The sequence below is a fragment of the Bufo bufo genome, chromosome 1 (genome assembly GCF_905171765.1).
Source record: "Bufo bufo chromosome 1, aBufBuf1.1, whole genome shotgun sequence".
NCBI classification, from domain to species: Eukaryota; Metazoa; Chordata; class Amphibia; order Anura; family Bufonidae; genus Bufo; species Bufo bufo.
In genome coordinates, this window is record NC_053389.1 from 545,741,447 (window position 1) to 545,762,920 (window position 21,474).

General features: G+C 45.4%; 1 protein-coding gene across 3 annotated transcripts in view; it reads left to right on the forward strand.

The window, feature by feature from the left end:
• CELSR1 (cadherin EGF LAG seven-pass G-type receptor 1) overlaps positions 1-21,474 on the forward strand; it is a 172,476-nt gene that overhangs the window by 13,827 nt on the left and 137,175 nt on the right. The window lies entirely within an intron of this gene.

Consider the following 21,474-nt stretch of genomic DNA (forward strand, 5'->3'; position numbering starts at 1 on the left):
TTATTTTTTTTAATAACTTTTAGCCCCCTTAGGGGCTAGAACCCTTGTCCTATTCACCCTGATAGAGCTCTATTAGGGTGAATAGGACTTCTCACTCTCCCTGCTGCCCTGTGCGTAGTACACACAGCAGCAGGGAGCTTACCATGGCATCCAGGGCTTCAGTAGCATCCTGGCTGCCATGGTAACCGATCGGAGCCCCAGGATTACACTGCTGGGGCTCCGATCAGAAGCTGCCACTGCCACCAATGAGGAGGAGGGGACCCTGTGGCCACTGCCAACAATGATTAATACTGGGGGGCTTGGGTGGGGAGGGGCGCACTGCGCCACCAATGTTTTTAATATTGGGGGGGGGGCGCGCACTGCGCCACCAATGAAGATAACTCGCCCCCATTAATTCATATACAGGAAGCGGGTGTTGGCTGCAGAATCATATAGCCGCACCCGACCTCTAGGAGCGGTAGCTGCGATCCGCGGCAGTTAACCACTGCCGCACCTGAGGGGTTAACTGCCGCAAATGGCAGCTACTTGTCATAGAGGTCTGGTGCGGCTATATGATTCTGCAGCCAGCTCCCGCCTCCTGTTGAATTTGAATGAATGAGTGAGTTAACATCATTGGTGGCTCAGTGGCCACAGCCTCTCCCCTCCTCATCTCCTCTCTCCTTTCATTGGTGGCAGCGGCACAGGGAGGGAGACACTGCTTCCTTCTCCCCGTGCTGCTGAGGGAACACGGAGAGCGCTGACAGCAGCGCGATCCTTGTTCCCGATTCGTTATTGGCATAATGGCAAAATAGATGCCGATACCGATAACTTTGAAAATCCTGAATATCAGCCGATAATATCGGTAAAACCGATAATCGGTAGAACCCTACTCCATATTCTAGCGATATGCCTCCATTGTCTGTGATGGGAAAACCCCTTTAAGGTACGACCACACTTTTAGGTTTCCTGATACAGTTTTGGAAGCTAAAATCAGGAGTGAATTAAAAAAGAGGAGAATTCGTATCTGTCCTTTCTACTTTCTAGCACTTTATGATTCACCCCTGATATTGACTTCCAAAACTGCATGAGGAAACCTGACCATGTGGCCATACTCTTAAGAAGAGGTTTGTCAATTACAGTTTTCAGTGACATCAGGAAACAGACCCAATAATAGTACATTAGCTACCTGGTTTATTGGCTACCTGTGTTTGTATTCTCATAGTAGAGTGAGTGCTGGTCTCCATTCACACATCACCCAAACAACAACTGCAGGGAATTGGATTTCCCTGCAAATTCTCCCTCCCACGAAATAATTTCAATGTATTATGTAAAGCTTGTGATGCAGTTTCCTGAAAATGTAAGGTGCAGTACCTACAAATATATAAATTGTGGGGATTCGCTCTGGTAGGCAGGGTAAGCGGACGCAGTATAGAGGCAAAAAACTGTTTGTAAAGCAAAACTTCAGTGTTTATTCACACATAAGGCAAAAACACAAGAACACTTTGCAGTCTTGGTGTTAGCTCACACAATGGAAAGTCCACAGAACAAAAAATCACCTTGTTGGCAGTTCTATCTCCAGCGGTCCACAGCAGGCTTTAGGGGGCCTGTTTCCCCAGCGTGTGGCTCTCAGCCCTCCAGCACGGCACAAAGCCTCAGATCCCAAAAACAGAGACTCAGCTGCCTATTAAAGGACAGCCAGGTACTGCCAAAAACCAGACCGGCACTTAAACTCCGGTCTTGTATTTGACCTCACCTGGCTGGAAACCAGCCCAGCCGCACATTTTGGGAGGAAAATACCTGCCTTCCTAGACGCAACCCCTTGCTATGTCACAATATATATATAAATCTGTGATAGTATTTCATATATGACATGTATGAGTGTCGCAGACTTCCGCTTTCCTTATCCTGTTACACTGAAGAGTTAAAGGGGTTGGTTGTTTGGTTGTCCCATCTGAGATGTTTATGGCATGTTGCTAGGCTATGCCATAAATGTCAGATAGGTGTGGGTCCCACCTCTGAACCACAAAACCATCTCCAAAACAGAACCCTGAAGTGAAGGGAGAGCGCACTGCACATGTATGGCATCCGCTCCACTTCTGTAGAGCCAAGTGACTACTTGGAAGTTTGGGTTACTTTGTTTCATATGTGACTATGCATCTAGTCTCCTTGAAAGAAGGCATAAGCAGCTCTGGTATCAGTAGTGTTAGATAAATGTGAAGGTACAGTTCTAATGATAAAATAAGTTATTTAGTGTCATACAGGAATGACCTATGATCCAGTTCTCTAGTCCTGAGAAATGCCTACTATTATTTTTATGTAAATTAGGTTTTTGGTGCACGGTTGGCAAGGTCACCGCCCAAAGCCACCCCTCTACCCCTCTTGTTTGATAGTCCCTGAGATTTCTGAGCCTTCACTGATGACTGAATTCAGCAGCCTCACCCACGGTGCATGGAGAACCTTATCTGCATAAATATAAATTGCATTATAAATTGCATTATCTCTCAGAACTAAAGGACCAGATTTTACAAGAAAGCTATGGTTATGTTTTTTTTTTTAAATAACTTTTAGTCCCCTTAGGGGCTAGAACCCTTGTCCTATTCACCCTGATAGAGCTCTTGCACCAGGACCCGTGAGCCTTTAGCTACGCCCCTAAAGGTACCGCAAGTACAATCTGTGTATGGGGCTCGGACATATGGAGGGGCATTATAAGGGTTGGATACCCCCGGAGAACCCCTCTAACAAAGAGAATGACATTTTCCTATTACATTTGAAGGTATTTCTTTTGATTTCAGTTGCAGGTTGTTCGGTCACATCACAGTTTCCCTTCTCCAGTGCTAGACAGGCTTTTTATGTGCAATCATGATGGGTAGCAGAGTTTATTCACTTTTGTTTCCCTCCTGGCACACCTTCCTAATAACTGTGCCAAGTGTGTTACTTAATCCCACTGAGAGCAGTGTCTCACAAGTACATTATCAAGCCAAGGATTGAGAGAATGTCCGATATTTCATTCAGCGTCTCTGTATGCACTTGATGATTTTGTGGATGGGCAGAGGAGAGTATTGGCACAGGAGTAGATTAGATATTCTATCCCGGGGTAAAGGCTATGCTGGGTACAACCGCCAGTCACTTTACATGTTACTGTAAGTAATGAGTGCATGCTATGTCAATGTTCACATTGTCTGTGATAAGAAGTCGCTGTGTGGTTGGGTAGGCTGTAGGCACCAAGTGGCTTGGCCCTGGTTGCAGCTGCTGTCTCTGTGACCTTACACCTACATAATAAGCTTTTATCTACTTGTTTCTATAGTATGTGGTTATAGTCTGCAGAATGCATTCAGAATGTAGGGCCCCATTCTAAAGCCCCCAATCTCCTCCATCATCTCTGATCTTCTCCTCCATCATCCATATAACTACTGGTCCGCTGAGCAGGTGTGTCATTTCTGTGGTGACAACACAAATAACCAGCCTGCATGAGATCCAGTGTTTCTGATTTGTTTTCTCCCATGACAGACATGAGGGGACATTGAACAGACTATAACATTGTAGTTGGAACTACAGAAGGGTGCTGCCAGACACCTCTGACAATAGCTTATCTCCTGGAGAACAAAAGCATCAGGCATGTTGAAATCCTACTGCCTGATCCTTATCTCACCAGACATTCAGAATTGGTGGGATTAGCTGACATATAACAGATGTATATGGCCAGCTTTACTATCTAAGGTCATTTCTGAGATTAAGATTTCATCCAACGCACGCTTCTTTCTCAACTGAACCATTGTACTAAAGGAGGACATAGTTTGGGATCATTTAAATAGCATTAAAGGCCCATTTAAGGCCCCATTGCCCTACTGAACCCAACCTGGGTCACTAATACGTGGTGATCTTAGTATCGTTCTATAGAACCAAGTTTTGTTGCAGCCATCATATGACCATATTATGGCTGTCTAATATGGGCCGTAAGGCCACCCCTCTTGTCATTTCAATGTAAAATAATATTGGAGGGAAGAGCTGTAAAATATGTTTAACCCTTAGAGGACCAGGCGATGTTTTAGTTTTTGCATTCTCGATTTTAACTCCCCGCCTTCCCAGAGTCATAACTTTTTTTTATTTTTCCATTCACATTTTTGCTGGACAAGTAATACTTTCTAATGGCAACTTTTACGATTGCATACAATGTAATAGGAAGTGGGGAAAACATTCCAAATGGGGTAGAACTGGAAAAAAACACAAATATGCCGCAGTTTTTTTTTACTGCAGTAAAATTGACCTGTTATCTTCATTCTCCATGTCAATACGATTACAACAATACCACACTTGTATAGTTTTTATTGCGTTTTTAATACTGAAAAAATAAAAATTAATTTTCATCACCATATTCTGACCCCTGTACGGTGCTCCAGACTAAAAAAAATATCAAGGAGCCATTAGCTCCTAACCTAAAAAATTTAGGAGCCAAATTAAATTTTTAGTCGCCAAATAAAAAATGCATATAATTATGGTGTAATAAAAAAAAAAGACGTGTCTTACCTTGTGTAGTTGCCCATTTGTCTCTCCTTTTGATTCATAGAAACATAGAAACATAGAATGTGTCGGCAGATAAGAACCATTCGGCCCATCCAGTCTGCCCAATATACTAAATACTATGGATAGCCCCTGGCCCTATCTTATATGAAGGATGGCCTTATGCCTATCCCATGCATGCTTAAACTCCTCCACTGTATTTGCAGCTACCACTTCTGCAGGAAGGCTATTCCATGCATCCACTACTCTCTCAGTAAAGTAATACTTCCTGATATTACTTTTAAACCTTTGCCCCTCTAATTTAAAACTATGTCCTCTTGTAGCAGTTTTTCTTCTTTTAAATATTCTCTCCTCTTTTACCTTGTTGATTCCCTTTATGTATTTAAAAGTTTCTATCATATCCCCTCTGTCTCGTCTTTCTTCCAAGCTATACATGTTAAGGTCCTTTAATCTTTCCTGGTAAGTTTTATCCTGCAATCCATGTACCAGTTTAGTAGCTCTTCTCTGAACTCTCTCCAAAGTATCAATATCCTTCTGGAGATATGGTCTCCAGTACTGAGCACAATACTCCAAATGAGGTCTCACTAGTGCTCTGTAGAGCGGCATGAGCACCTCCCTCTTTCTACTGGTAATTCCTCTCCCTATACACCCAAGCATTCTGCTAGCATTTCCTGCTGCTCTATGACATTGTCTGCCTACCTTTAAGTCTTCTGAAATAATGACCCCTAAATCCCTTTCCTCAGATACTGAGGTTAGGACTGTATCACTGATTTTATATTCTGCTCTTGGGTTTTTACGTCCCAGGTGCATTATCTTGCACTTATCAACATTAAATTTTAGTTGCCATATTTTTGACCATTCCTCTAGTTTTCCTAAGTCCTTTTCCATTTGGTGTATCCCTCCAGGAACATCAACCCTGTTACAAATCTTTGTGTCATCAGCAAAAAGACACACCTTACCATCGAGGCCTTCTGCAATTTCGCTGATAAAGATATTAAACAATATGGGTCCCAGAACAGATCCCTGAGGTACCCCACTGGTAACAAGACCTTGGTCTGAATATACTCCATTGACTACAACCCTCTGTTGCCTGTCCCTCAGCCACTGCCTAATCCATTCAACAATATGGGAGTCCAAGCCCAAAGACTGCACTTTATTGATAAGCCTTCTATGTGGGACAGTATCAAAAGCCTTACTAAAGTCTAGATAAGCGATGTCTACTGCACCTCCTCCATCTATTATTTTAGTCACCCAATCGAAAAAATCAATAAGATTAGTTTGACATGATCTCCCTGAAGTAAACCCATGCTGTTTTTCATCTTTCAATCCATGGGATTTTAGATGTTCCACAATCCTCTCCTTAAGTATGGTTTCCATTAATTTCCCCACTATTGATGTCAGGCTTACTGGCCTATAGTTGCCCGATTCCTCCCTACTACCTTTCTTGTGAATGGGCACAACATTTGCTAATTTCCAATCTTCTGGGACGACTCCTGTTGCCAGCGATTGGTTAAATAAATCTGTTAATGGTTTTGCTAGTTCAACGCTGAGCTCTTTTAATAGCTTTGGGTGTATCCCATCAGGCCCCTGTGACTTATTTGTATTAATTTTAGACAGCTGACTTAGAACCTCTTCCTCTGTAAAGACACATGCATCAAAAGATTCATAAGGGCTCTTTCACACCTGCGTTATTGTCTTCCGGCATAGAGTTCCGTCGTCGGGGCTCTATGCCGGAAGAATCCTGATCAGGATTATCCTAATGCATTCTGAATGGAGAGTAATCCGTTCAGGATGCATCAGGATGTCTTCAGTTCCGGTACGGAACGTTTGTTGGCCGGAGAAAATACCGCAGCATGCTGCGCTTTTTGCTCCGGCCAAAAATCCGGAACACTTGCCGCAAGGCCGGATCCGGAATTAATGCCCATTGAAAGGCATTGATCCGGATCCGGCCTTAAGCTAAACGTCGTTTCGGCGCATTGCCGGAGCCGACATTTAGCTTTTTCAGAGTGGTTACCATGGCTGCCGGGACGCTAAAGTCCTGACAGCCATGGTAAGTGTAGCGGGGAGCGGGGGAGCAGTGTACTTACCGTCCGTGCGGCTCCCGGGGCGCTCCAGAGTGACGTCAGGGCGCCCCAAGCGCATGGATCACGTGATCGCATGGATCACGTCATCCATGCGCATGGGGCGCTCTGACGTCATTCTGGAGCGCCCCGGGAGCCGCACGGACTGTAAGTATACCGCTCCCCCGCTCCCCGCTCCTACTATGGCAACCAGGACTTTAATAGCGTCCTGGGTGCCATAGTAACACTGAAAGCATTTGGAAGACGGTTCCGTCTTCAAATGCTTTCAGTACACTTGCGTTTTTCCGGATCCGGCAGGCACCTCCGGCAACGGAAGTGCATGCCGGATCCCAACAACGCAAGTGTGAAAGAGGCCTTAGTCTTCTTTCCTAACTGAGGTCCTTCTCCTTCATTTTCCTTTGTAAAAACTGAACAGAAATATTCATTGAGGCAGTCAGCTAGTTCTTTATCTTCTTCTATATACCTTCCTTCTTTTGTTTTTAATTTGGTAATTCCTTGTTTTAGTTTCCTTTTTTCATTTATGTATCTGAAGAATGCCTTCTCGCCTTTTTTCCCTGACTGAGCTAATTTCTCTTTGCACAGACCTCTTTCTATGAATCACCCTCTATACACAGACCGCTCTTCTAACCCTATCAATCTTGAGGCTCTTGAGGGGTTGTGCACTCATTTCTATGAACTCTCAGACATGCAGATTCGCATTGCTGATCATGCTTCCTTGATCCCTAGGTGCTGGGCCTTGGCTCATTCTCTTCCAGGCCTCCGCTGCTTGTCTTGGGTTTCTCCATGAAAACTTTTATCTTGATACTGCTGCAGCCAATCACTGGCCACAGTGGAGATCTGCTCCCCTTGCATCACATGACCATTTAACATAATGCATTGGCTGTAACGGCATCAAACAGGAAGTTTTCATCAAGGGACTCAAGACAAGCAACGGGGGCTGGGAGCAAACAAGCCAGGACCCAGCACTGGGCATCAGGTAAGTATCATCACCAACAAAGGTCCTGCCAGTCTCAGAAATGAGTGTATACAAACCCTTTAAGGAGTTAATTTTTTTTAAGGGGGTTTCAAACCAATATTCCTCTATATGTGACACAGAATGGGTTAAAATAAACTATCCCCACTGCACTCCTTAAAAGACCAATCACTTAAGAGAGGCGCCACTGCAACCAGTGACCACATCGGCAGGCATCAGCGCTCTCCATACATCCCCCTCTACACAGACCTCTTTCTATGAATCACCCTCTATACACAGACCGCTCTCCATCCATCCCCCTCTATACAGACCGCTCTCCATACATCTCCTCTACACAAACCGTTCTCTATACATCCCCCTCTAGACAGACCGCTCTCCGAACACCCCCCCTCTACACAGACCGCTCTCCATAAATCCCCCTCTATAGAGACCGCTCTCCATACATCCCCTCTACACAAACCGTTCTCTGTACATCCCCCCCTCTACACAGACCGCTCTCCGAACATCCCCCCTCTACACAGACCGCTCTCCATCCATCCCCCTCTATACAGACCGCTCTCCATCCATCCCCTCTACACAAACCGTTCTCTATACATCCCCCTCTAGACAGACCGCTCTCCGAACATCCCCCTCTACACAGACCGCTCTCCATCCATCCCCCTCTATACAGACCGCTCTCCATCCATCCCCTCTACACAAACCGTTCTCTATACATCCCCCTCTAGACAGACCGCTCTCCGAACATCCCCCTCTACACAGACCGCTCTCCATCCATCCCCCTCTATACAGACCGCTCTCCATACATCCCCTCTACACAAACCGTTCTCTATAATCCCCCCTCTACACAGACCGCTCTCCATCCATCCCCCTCTATACAGACCGCTCTCCATACATCCCCTCTACACACACCGTTCTCTATGCATCCCCCTCTAGACAGACCACTCTCCGAACATCCCCCCTCTACACAGACCTGCTCTCCATCCATCCCCCTCTATACAGACCACTCTCCATACATCCCCTCTACACAAACCGTTCTCCATACATCCCCCCTCTACACAGACCCGCTCTCCATCCACCCCCCTCTATACAGACCGCTCTCCATACATCTCCTCTACACAAACCGTTCTCTATACATCCCCCTCTAGACAGACCGCTCTCCGAACATCCCCCCTCTACACAGACCGCTCTCCATCCATCCCCCTCTATACAGACCGCTCTCCATAAACCGTTCTCCATCCACCCCCCTCTAGACAGACCGATCTCCGAACATCCCCCCTCTGCACAGACCCGCTCTCCATCCATCCCCCTCTACATACATCCCCTCTACACAAACCGTTCTCTATACATCCCCCTCTAGACAGACCGCTCTCCGAACATCCCCCTCTACACAGACCGCTCTCCATCCATCCCCCTCTATTCAGACCGCTCTCCATACATCCCCTCTACACAAACCGTTCTCTATACATCCCCCTCTAGACAGACCGCTCTCCGAACATCCCCCCTCTACACAGACCGTTCTCCGTGCATCCCCCTCTAGACAGACCGCTCTATACATCCCCCTCTAAACAGAACGCTTTCCGTGCATCCCCCTTTCTACACAGACCGCTCTCTATACAGCCCCCTCTCTACACAGACCGCTCTCTATACATCCCCCTTTGTCCGGAGGATGTTCTTCCCCCGCAGCAGAGGCAGACCAAATAGACCTCAGGCCTGTAGAGTAGGTGGCCGTACCTATCTTCAATCGGCGCAGGCGCACTGAGAGGCGGCCACTCACTCGGCCGCTTCATCCTCAATGCGCCTGCGCCGGGTGTAGATGTGACGTCATCGGCGCAGGCGCATTGAGGATGAAGCGGCCGAGTAAGTGGCCGCCTCAGTGCGCCTGCGCCGATTGAAGATAGGTACGGCTGCGGCGCAGGCGCCAGATATTGAATGAAAACAGGCAGGGCCAGCGGAGAAAGATCCCGTCCGCTGGCCCTGTCAATCAACAAGCAGAGGGGGCGTCATTACCATCGGAGGATGCGGCTGCTACCAGCAAGTAGCCGCCCTACTTGCTGGTAGCAAGGTAATTTACATATTATAAAAATAGGGTTTTAGCAAATTCTACTGAACCAAAATTCTTATTTTACTTATGTATGGATAAATCGCAGTGTAGGGGTTATTATTAAGCAAAAAAAAAAAAACGGTTTAGTGGGCTGACAGAAGCCCTTTAAGTATTTAGATTTTGGGGAACGGGTGGTGATTTGAACTTTTATATTTTTTATAGTTTTAACTTTTTTTTTTTATAGTCACCCTGGGTGACTATAACTGGCAATCATTAAATTGCCCATTGTGTTCATTGATGGCTACAAAGTCCATCATAAAGTTATGCACATGAGGCAGAAACAGCTCAGTTCACATGATTTTCAAATCACAGAAACGTCTACAACAGATCTGCTGTATGTTTAGTAAGGCTAAGTTCACACTGTGTTTGTGCATTTTTTGTTGTTTGTGCATACAGAAACGAAAAAATTCCTGGAAAAAAAACTTTGACATGTTACATTTTGAGGCAGAAAAAATGACCACCGATTAGAGAAGAAACCACTGGGCAAAAAATTCTTGTCTGCTCAGCATTTCATATGTTCCCATAGATTTTCAGCTAACATCTGGAGCTGGCATTGCTTTTTATTGTGGTGTTTTGTGTTGGAAAGTTCTGCCGCTGTTATTTTTCAGTACAGGAGAAAGATCTGGCTGTAACACACTAGATGTATGGCAGAAAGAGAGATTTTTGGCGCATCTACCCCATAGAAGTCTGTGGACACTGCCCCCTTTTTTGGCTCCGTACCTACAGTGCCCACTATTTCCTCCCATGAAATGGAGCAGAATACAAGGCTTCAGATGCCGCCACATATAAGTGCATGCGGTTTTCACATGCTGACAACCAGCTGCTGTCTTTATCTGTTCCTTGACTGCTGGGACATTAGCTGCTCATTAAATCTTCAGGGTAATGTGACAGACTGATTTGCTTTGGGAAAGCAATTTAGTCAATTATTAACCATCGCCCAACAATTTCTTACTTGCCCCTTTGACATTTTTAAAACTTCAATGCAAGCTTCAGATCTATTATTTTAGGAATGCCTGTAAAAACGTGCAAACTAGGAGCAAGCAGTTACCAATTAGCGTGCCCAGGTATACGGTGGATTTTACTTCTGCTTCATGATGGTACTTTTAGACCTGTGTTGTCTTCTGGCACTGTGGCTTTAATATTTCATCAGTGGACTAGTCTAGGCAATCCTCTGTGGGCTAAACGGCGGATACATAATGCATTGTAGCAAACAGGACTGGTGGGAACCTGCAGGCAGCATGTTATAGAGCAGGAGGAGCTGAGCAGATAGTGGGAAAAATCTGTATAACTTACCTTTGATGGTTAGGAGTCCAGCGGGCGGCCCTATCAGTCATACAGGGAAGGCTGTCAGTCACTGAGTAGGACCAACCATAGGACTTTGATACATAAAAAGAGCAAGTTTAAAGGGAATCTGTCAATGGTTTTACGGTGCCCTAAGTATAATATGAACTAGTGACAGATTCCCTTTAAATGAATTAAAGGGAACCTGTCACCTCAAAAATGCATCTACACCCGCCAGCAGTACCCCGTAGTAGCCCGCTGCCTGTTAATAATCATATATTTCATGTTGTCCGATTGCTGCGTAAGTTAAAAAAATGCAGTTTTATTCTCCATCAGTGCTATAGTGCCGGCCAGCTTGAAGTCAAGGGGGCAGCGGCCTCCTTGCTTCAAGTCAAGGTAGCCATGCCCCCTAACCGTCCCCTCTTGCATGAGAGTGACAGTGCGGCCGCGATTACCCAAGTCATGCGCATTGCGCCGCTGAAACCCGGCTAAAAGCGGCAGCAGGAGATGGGATAGCGCATTACTACAGAGCGCACCGCGCATGCGCAAGACTTGGGGAATCGCGGCCACACTGCAGGTTGTCACTCTCAGACAAGAGGGGACGGTTAGGGGGCATGGCTACCTTGACTTGAAGCAAGGAGGCCGCTGCCCCCTTGACTTCAAGCTGGCCGGCACTATAGCGCTGATGGAGAATAAAACTGAATTTTCTTTAACTTACGCAGAATCGGACAACAGGATGAAATATATGATTATTTACAGGCAGCGGGCTACTACGGGGTACTGCTGGCGGGTGTAGATGCATTTTTGAGGTGACAGGTTCCCTTTAATTACTAATTGTGCTACATTTTTGCCCACAAAACTATATATCACACTGCTCAGCTCCTCCTGCTCTATAACATGCTGCCGGCAGATCAGGCACCATATTCAGTGTGACAGGTTCCCTTTAAGGCTATGTTCACATTTGCTTAGGAGTAGGGCTGAAACGATTCATCGATTTAATCAATGTAATCGAGGCAAAAAAATCCTCGATGCAGTTTTTCCGCATCGAGGATTCGTTTAAATCACATGACCACGAAGCGTGAGTGAAATTAAGCTTCTCACTCACCGCTCCGTGGCCTCCCGTCGGCACCGCGCTGCAGGACCTTGCGTTCACACATCGTCAGTGCGCTGGCTGACGCTGTGTGTGACGTCAGGTCCCCAGTGCATGCTGGGATGAAGACGCGTCTCCTGCGGACTCTGTGTGTCGGCGCACTCTGCACTGAAAGGTAAGTATAAAGTTAGCAGAGGCGCAGGCGCGCGCGCGCAGGGGGGGGGGGGGTGGCTGGTAAATTGGTGGCACCTGTGATTTGGCATGGGGAAATGTGGGCAGCTGTGGTTTGGCATGTATAAAGTTATTGGCGTTAGAGGGGTTAATGGGAGCACCTATGATTTGCCATGTATAAAGGTATTGGGGGGGAGGGGAAGAGGGGTTAATGGGGGCACCTGTGATTAGGCACTCGGAAGGTTGATCTGGGGGAGTGGGGGACATGGTGGATGGCATGGGGGCACATCATGGCAATCTGGATGGAGGGGCTAATGGCAGTGCCATCATGGGGGCACTAGGGGACATGGCATGGAGGGGCTGCTGATCTGATGGCACTGGGGGACATGGTGGATGGCATAGGAGGCACTGGGGAAGGTGGACATCATGGCAATCTGGATGGCATGGAGGGGCTGATGGCAGTGCCATCATGGGAGCAATGGGGGACATGGCATGGAGGGGCTGCTGATCTGATGACACTGGGGGAGTGGGGGACATGGCGGATGGCATGGAGGCACTGGGGAAGGGGGATATCATGGCAATCTGGACGGAGGGGCTGATGGCAGTGCCATCATGGGGGCACTGGGGAACATGGCATGGAGGGGCTGCTGAACTGATGGCACTGGGAAAGGGGGACATTTTTATAAAGCAATACATTATTTTAAGAATGTTTTTCTTATTAGATTACTCGATTATTCGTAAAAAATAATCGATAGAATACTCGATGACTTAAATAATCGTTTACTGCAGCCCTACTTAGGAGGTTCCATTTGGAGCCTCCATTGCAAATTCCATTAATCTGGATTAAATAAAACAACATCTTGTGCTGTTTCTTTCAGTAAAATGATGAAAAAACAAGTCGAAAACCTGATGGACCCCGTTTTTAGTTATACGACAGATCTGGCACTGCTGTTTGTCATTTAGAAAATGCAGTATACACGAATACATGCTCACTTAATGATCTTTTTTTACGCCCCTCTTCTTTGTGCTTCTTATGTCACTGTTGCTTAGCCTGGAGATGAAGGCATTATGCTGACAAGTCGTCTCTGGTCTTATGGGTTCTTCACACCACTGTGGTGGAGTCCTTCCTCTGACTGGGTAAATAACACCAGGTGGTGGAGAAAGTGTAAACCAGGGGGAATAATGGAGGGAGGAGGGTTAAGCTTGTCATAGCTGCGAGGAGTCCGCTATGCAATCTGTCCAGGACTGGATTAAGACCCCATGGGGCTCTTGGCACAGCTGATAACATGTCCAAGGGGCATGGTGTGATAATGAAACCAATCTGTTTCACGCTAAATTGTCTAGATCAGAAGATTTTACTTTACCGACGTGCTGAATACGATGTCCAATTGTTTGCTTTGGTGCAGTAAAAGAATTGCACATCAAATAGTTAATTTACTTTTAAGCCATCGATAATATCAGTATATAATACCTGTTCTGTATCTCAATAACTAACATGGGCAGTGGAGTTGTCCTCAGCAGTGGTTGGTATGGCCAGCATACTCAGAGAGCATCCACAGAAAGACCTCTGGGTTGGCATGAAAGATATATGTTCAGTTTTGGGGTAGGGTGGGCGCCTCTACTACAGGGCAAGGGCTGGATTTCGATTTCTGCCTGTATGTTATGGAGTTAAGCATTGTAAGGGGGATATTGAGGTGTGACAGTTCCTCACCAGCCGTCGCCCAGATGAATAGAATGGTTAGAACCGCACCAGCTTGTTTGCCTTTCTGTTCCTGTGGTCCTGGCACTGTATAGGTGTTTTCTTCATATCTCAAGTACCCTTCTTTGTCTTGAAACATTAAACAGTGACTTGAATGCATTATTACCTCACCTTCTGTATGAGCACAGGCCGCTCCTTGCATGTTCCTGCAAACATTTCTAAGGATCATGGTCAAACAAAGCCTGCAAAATAAACAGTGACTCGTACAGCACAGTGACTTACTCTCTGTTGTGTCACGTTAATGCTGAATGTGTAGCATATTGTGGTGTCCACCGATAAGGGTTCATTTACACGTCCGTAGTGTATTGGGTCCGCACCCGTTCCCGATATTGCGGACATGTGAATGGACTTTCTGTGTGGTTTATTGTCCTATTAGTCAAGATGCAGGTGCATTAAAAAGATCAGCCGCCTACTTTTAAGGTGGTCATTCCCATTAGATTTAAAGTGGTTGTCCCACAAAAATGTTCTAGTTTTTAAACCGTTGCCTGGATCTGAATGCATGTAATCAAAAATGTATTCAGTGAAATGTATCTGTTTAGCACCATCTACGCTTTTTTCTTATTTCTTTGACCTGCTCACTGAGAAGGCCGCACATGCTCAGTTTCATCCTTCAACTGCCTCCTGAGCTGTAATAGGGAGAGCATGGATACACCCCTTAGCTGCAGCAGAAAAGACACTCCCCTGAGCTGTGATAGGGAGAACTGAGACACGCCCCCTTAGCTGCAGCAGAAAAGACACTCCCCTTGAGCTGTGATAGGGAGAGCATGGACACGCCCCTTAGCTGCAGCAGAAAAGACACTCCCCTGAGCTGTGATAGGGAGAGCTGAGACACGCCCCCTTAGCTGCAACAGAAAAGACACTCCCCTTGAGCTGTAATAGGGAGAGCATGGACACTCCCCTTAGCTGCAACAGAAAAGACACTCCCCTTGAGCGGTGATAGGGAGAGCATGGACACGCCCCCTTAGCTGCAGCAGAAAAGACACTCCCCTTGAGCTGTGATAGGGAGAGCTGAGACACGCCCCCTTAGCTGCAGCAGAAAAGACCCTCCCCTTGAGCTCTCAGCTTGATATAAATCTAGCAGAGCAATGAATGAGGAGATCTCTGGATCCATGTGAGGTACAGGACTGGTTCTAGGTTTGTTAGAAAGAGGTTGTCATGTATTATATGATGTGTGATTTTCATCTTTTACATTAAAAGGGTATTCCCATCAGAGACAATAGGGGCATATCGCAAGAACGGAGCGGGGAGAGCGGTGGCTGGAGGACCCCGGGTTTCCCTGGGTCCAGCCACCGCCAAGCGCTCTTCCCCATACAAGTGAATGGGAGCAGACCACGCTTGCTCAGCCACCGCTCCCATTCATTTCTATGGGGCCGACGGAGTGCACCCTCCACCACCTTTCCCCGCTTAGTTCAAAGTGTAGGAGCGGGTCCCAGAAATTGAGGACACATGCACATGCAAAACATGTATTGGGGGGTTGAGAGGAATAACTTTCAGATGAATAAGTCTTGTTGTTGGAGGTGTGGCTTAAGTACAGTGAGGAACAGAAGTATTTGAACACCCTGCGATTTTGCAAGTTCTCCCACTTAGAAATCATGGAGGGTCTGAAATTCACATTGTAGGTGCATTCCCACTCTGAGAGACGGAATAAAAATAAAAAAAATTCAGGAAATCACATTGTATGATTTTGAAAGAATTTATTTGTCTTGCACTGCTGAACATAAGTATTTGAACACCTGAGAAAATCTGTGTTAATATTTGGCACAGAAGCCTTTGTTTGCAATTACAGAGGTCAAAGTTCTTGACCAGGTTTGCTGTAGTTCTTGACCAGGTTTGCTCACACTGCAACAGGGATTTTGGCCCACTCCTCCACACAGATCTCCTCTAGATCTGTCAGGTTTCGGGGCTGTCGCTGAGCAACACAGAGTTTCAGCTCCATCCAAAGATGTTCTATTGGATTTAGGTCTGGAGACTGGCTAGGCCACTCCAGAACCTTGATATGCTTCTTACAGAGCCACTTCTTGCTTACCCTGGCTGTGTGCTTAGGGTCGTTGTCATGTTGGAAGACCCAGCCACGACCCATCTTCAATACTCTGACTGAGGGAAGGAGGTTGTTGCTCAAAATCTCACAATAAGTGGCCCCATTCATCCTCTCCTTAATACAGTGCAGTCGTCCTGTCCCCTTTGCAGAAAAGCACCCCCAAAGCATGATGTTACCACCCCCATGCTTCACAGTAGGGATGGTGTTCTTGGGATGCAACTCATCCTTTTTTTTCCCTCCAAACACGACGAGTGAAGTTTAGACCAAAATGTTCTTTGGTCTCATCTGACCACATGACTTTCTCCCATGCCTCCTCTGGATCATCCAGATGGTCATTGGCAAACTTCAGACGGGCCTGGACATGTGATGACTTGAGCAGAGGAACCTTCCGTGCAATGCATGATTTGAAACCATGACGGCGTAGTGTTCTACCGACAGTGACCTTTGAAACTGTGGTCCCAGCTCTCTTCATGTCATTGACCAGCTCCTCCCTTGTAGTTCTTGGCTGATCCCTCACCTTTCTTATCATCAGTGATACCCCACGAGGTGAGATCTTGCATGGAGCCCCAGTCCGAGGTAGACTGACAGTCGTTTTTATCCTCTTCCATTTTCTAACAATGGCTCCAACAGTTGATCTATTTCCACCAAGCTGCTTGACAATTGCCCCGTAGCCCTTTCCAGCCTTGTGGCGGTCCACAATTTTGTCTCTGGTGTTTTTTGACAGCTCTTTGGTCTTGCCTATGATAGTAGTTGGCGTCTGACTGACTGTGGGGTGGACAGGTGTCTTTAAAGAGCTCAGACAGGTGGTACTAAGTTAGATTAATGAGTGGAGTAGAGGAGGACTTTTTAAAGGCACAGTAACAGGTCTTTGAGAGCCAGAATTCTTGCTGTTTCTCAGGTGTTCAAATACTTATGTTCAGCAGTGCAAGACAAATACATTCTATAAAAATCATACAATGTGATTTCCAGAATTTTTATTATTTTATTCTGTCTCTCAGAGTGGGAATGCACCTACAATGTGAATTTCAGACCCTCCATGATTTCGAAGTGGGGGAACTTACAAAATCGCAGGGTGTTCAAATACTTCTGTTCCTCACTGTATACCGTCACACCCATCTGTTTATACATACTCCCCTTAATGGCCACCACAATACCATATATGATCTTTTAGGTGATTATATTGCCTTTGAACATCTATGTATTCTACAGCAGGGTCTGTACAGTATATAATCTATAATCATCTTTACATGTTTTGCTTTCATATTCATGATCAAAGGCAACTCTAAATAATCAAGTCGATTGATTTGTAGCAATGAAAGAACCCAGCAAGTCCAGACTAAGTACAGGAAGAAGATTATTATTCTACCCATCAGTATGTAGTCTGTAGGAATCAGTCATTGTAACGGGTCACATAACTGAAGGAAGACCCGACCACTGTATTACATGTAATGTTTAGTACTATTGTAGTTTATGTACTTTCTAATGTTCATATTACTCAACATGACAACACCTCCAGTAAGCAGATCTAATTAATGGAGACGGGTTCAGATTTGCAATGATTCACCCACCGAGCTGCCTTTCTAAATTGTAGCCACATTGGATCTGTCATCAGAATACGTTGCCTCGGTGCCTTAAAGGGGTTTTCCTAGCTTAGACACCTGTGGGACCCTCTCCTATCTCCAGAATGGGAGTCAACAGACCCCGTCCCCCCATCCTCTCAGCCAATGGGAATGGAGAGGTGGTTGTGCATGTTTGTCTCTATTATTTTCAATGAGAATTTGAAAAACAGGCAAATGTGCTGCGCTGCTTTTGAAACTCCCCCTAGAAGTGAATAGAAAGAGCTGCTCATATGTGGTCACTTCTCTCATAACAGAGGTCGGGGGTCCCAGGGTGGGGATCTGCAACTATCAGACATTTATTGCATATCCCTTTAAATTTGGAAAATGCTGTCCCCTAATAGGAAATGAGTAAACCAGTCATTTCTCCATCTTTTGCTACATACAGTGTAATAGGTAATGCACGTTAATTTACGGAGATGTGGCGCAGCTATCCTTGCGCTGCGTCTAGTAGTGGTGGATTTTGTTTCTTCCTTCTTACCTAATAGTTACACCAGGCTGCAAAGTTTGTGAAAATGAAAAGAATTTCTTGTACGTCAGTTGCAAAGAGGTAACGTATCTCCCAGGGAAAGAGAACCATCTCACGAGCGCCACCATTTGGAAGTGACTCCCTACGCATCAAAATCCGACTTTTTAACAAGCCTTGGGACATGAAAAGCAAAAATATTCAAGCCAAATATCCATCTGCAGACAGCTGTTTCGCGGTGCCTGCATCAGTTAATACCCCAGCTGCACAACCAGACACAGGAGAGAAAATGGCTGCAGCATATGTTTTCCAGACATTAGGCTCCAGGAGAATGGTTACACTTAGCAATAAATATTACATGAGCTTCCTGCCATTAATGATAAACCACAATCCAATCATTCATAGATTTTCTTCTATTGATATGAGCACTGTCATAATCTGTCACCCAAATAGACGAAGTGGTGGGATGTGTGGATGCATGGTCTGGGTTTTTCGTTTAGACTATTAGATTCGACTACTCGTAGAAGTTACAAAATGAAATTTACGAGCGCTGTGTTCATTTAATGAAAGTAAATCCCAAATAGTAAACCCTCATCCCCTTCTTTTAATTGTTCACTTGTTTGTTGCTATGTAATATATGATTGATTGTAAAGCGCCGCGGAATATGTTGGTGCTAAATAATTATTGTTATTATTATGCTGCGTCATTGATGAATATTCACTGGTGATTCGCACTGCAGCGCACAGCATAGGTAACTTCCAGATAGGTTTTACATTTTCCTTTGCTTGACCTTTTATCCTGTGTCCATAATGTGCGATGTAAGACAAAATCCACAATAGGAACAGGTATGACAACACATTAAACGTCAGTACATATAAGACAGGTGCTACTAACTGCGAGGTCTGTGCTCTTCTTGGGTGAATGGTAAGATAGCTGCGGATCACAACATATTAGTGAATACAAAGTTTATTAAACTGCCACTTTTCTTAAAAGGGCTTGTCTTGAATTTTCAGAAACTTAAGTAAGAGCAGGAAATTGTGCAGCATAAAAAAATAAGCCATTAACGGATTCCTGCTCTGCAGCATATATTTTCACTGTGCTGATGTCACAGATGCGGTCAGTGCACCAGTGACATCAGTGTCTGGAACGGGGAGAGGTATTATACAACTCTGCAACTGTTGGGACCAGAGTTGACTACAATCCCAGAAGTTTAACCCCAATAGATATTAGACGCCATGGTCAGTAGAGACCACAGCATATAACTGGTAAAACAGAAGGAAGGGCTTTTCTTCTGTCAGCCTCTTGGCCACCCACTATGTGATTGTAGGCTTTTAGTCACACTTTAGGCAAGTGACAAAACAAAAAGTCACCTTGCGGTGTTGGTGGTAATTCACAACATGTGGCAATTCTGCCTCAAACAGTCCTTGCTGATAGCAGCACCAACCTGTTTTTACGCCAATCAGGTAGCAAGCCTTCCTCCAGACACAAGGCTCCCAGATCCCAACACAGAGGAGAGACCTGGCTTCTGAGCCCAGCTGCCTATTTAAGGTCCGGTATTTGACCTCACCTGGCTGTAAATCAGCCCAGCAGCACATGCTGGGAGGAAAATACCTGTTTTCCCAGACCAAACCTCTCACTGTGTCACAATATATATACAGAAAATGGTAATTTCCCATTATGAATTGTCGTTGTATCAGTGTCTGTACTGACCCAAGCTATAAAGTTATATTGTTCATTCCACATCTAAAGAAAAAGCCTTCATACGGCAGTTGATTGAAATAATTTAAAAGGCTAATCCTCTGAGAATGTGTGGATCAAAAAATAAAAAAACTGTATGGTCACTAAGTCCTAAAGGACCAAATAGGACTTAAGCGCTTAAATTCCCCAGTGGTCGCCCCCAGTCCTGCAGCAGTGACACCATATACATCATTCTCATGATCCTTGCAGCCAATCATTGGCCTCAGGAGTCATGTCCATCCAGGCATCACCCCTGAGGTCAGTGAATGGTTGTAACATTGACGTGAATGATGTGCATAGTTACTATCACTGTGGGACTACTGGAGCAGAGGATTTAACAGGTAAGGGTACTTTCACACTAGCGTTATTCTTTTCCGAAATTGAAATCCGGTATAGGTTCTCAATACCGGAAAAAAATGCATCAGTTTTGTCCTCAGTTTTGAATGGAAAGGAATCCGTTCAGTATGTATGCCTTCCCGCTGCGTTTTTTTTTCTGGTCAAAATCCTGGAACACTACCGCACTTTCCAGATCCGGCATCAATTTCAATGGAAATTTATTAATGCCGGATCCGGTACCAAGTGTTCCAGAAATTACCGCATCGCCGGATCCGGTTTTCCGGTCTGCGCATGCGCAGTGCTTTCTAGCTGTGAAAAAAATACTGGAAAGACGGATCCGGTATTTCAATGAATAAGTCTACCGGATCCGTATCCGGAAAAAAAAAGATATCCGTTTGCATACGGATTTCTGGATTCCGCAGGCAGTTCAGTCAACGGAACTGCTTGCCAGATTCTTCTAACGCTAGTGTGAAAGTACCCTAAGTTATGGTTATGCTGTACTGTTTTCTGTTGTACCATTTCCTGCTGTTACTCAAGTTTCCTTTTAATAGGCTGCGTTTAGTATAGCAGCCGATCCTCTTGTGGCATATGACTTTCCCATTATAGGCTATGGATATATCTGGCGGGAACACTTTCTTTACCGCAAATATGCGAACAGATCCTTTATTTACTAGAGATCAGACAACCCCTTTAAGGCTTCATGCACACAGCCATGTCTGTATTTCAGTCCGCAAAAAAAGGATCTACAAAATACAGATTATTTTTCTCGCTCCCATCAATAGTAATGACTTTACTTGCCTCATAGGACATTTTCTATAGTCTGTGGCATGATCACACAGATATGGTGTCTGGTGTTCCCAGGTATGGATTTTTAGAACATTAAAGGACTTGTCTCACTTCAGCAAGTGGCATTTATCATGTAGAGAAAGTTAATACAAGCCGCTTACTAATGTATTGTTATTGTCCATATTGCTTCCTTTGCTGGCTGGATTCATTTTTCCATCACACTACACACTGCTCGTTTCCATGGGTATGACCATCCTGTAATCCAGCAGCGGTGGCCGTGCTTGTACACTATAAGAAAAAGCGCCGGCCTCTCTGGCGACCAGGTCCATGGGAGCTCACTTGGGCTAGTGCTTTTTTTATAGTGTGCAAGTGCGGCCACCACTGCTGGATTGCAGGGTGGTCATAACCATGGAAACGAGCAGTGTATAATGAATCCAGCCAGAAAAGGAAGCAATATGGATAATAATACAGTATATTAGTAAGTGGCTTGTATTAACTGCATCTACATGATAAATACTATACAAAACCCCTTTAAGTCTTAG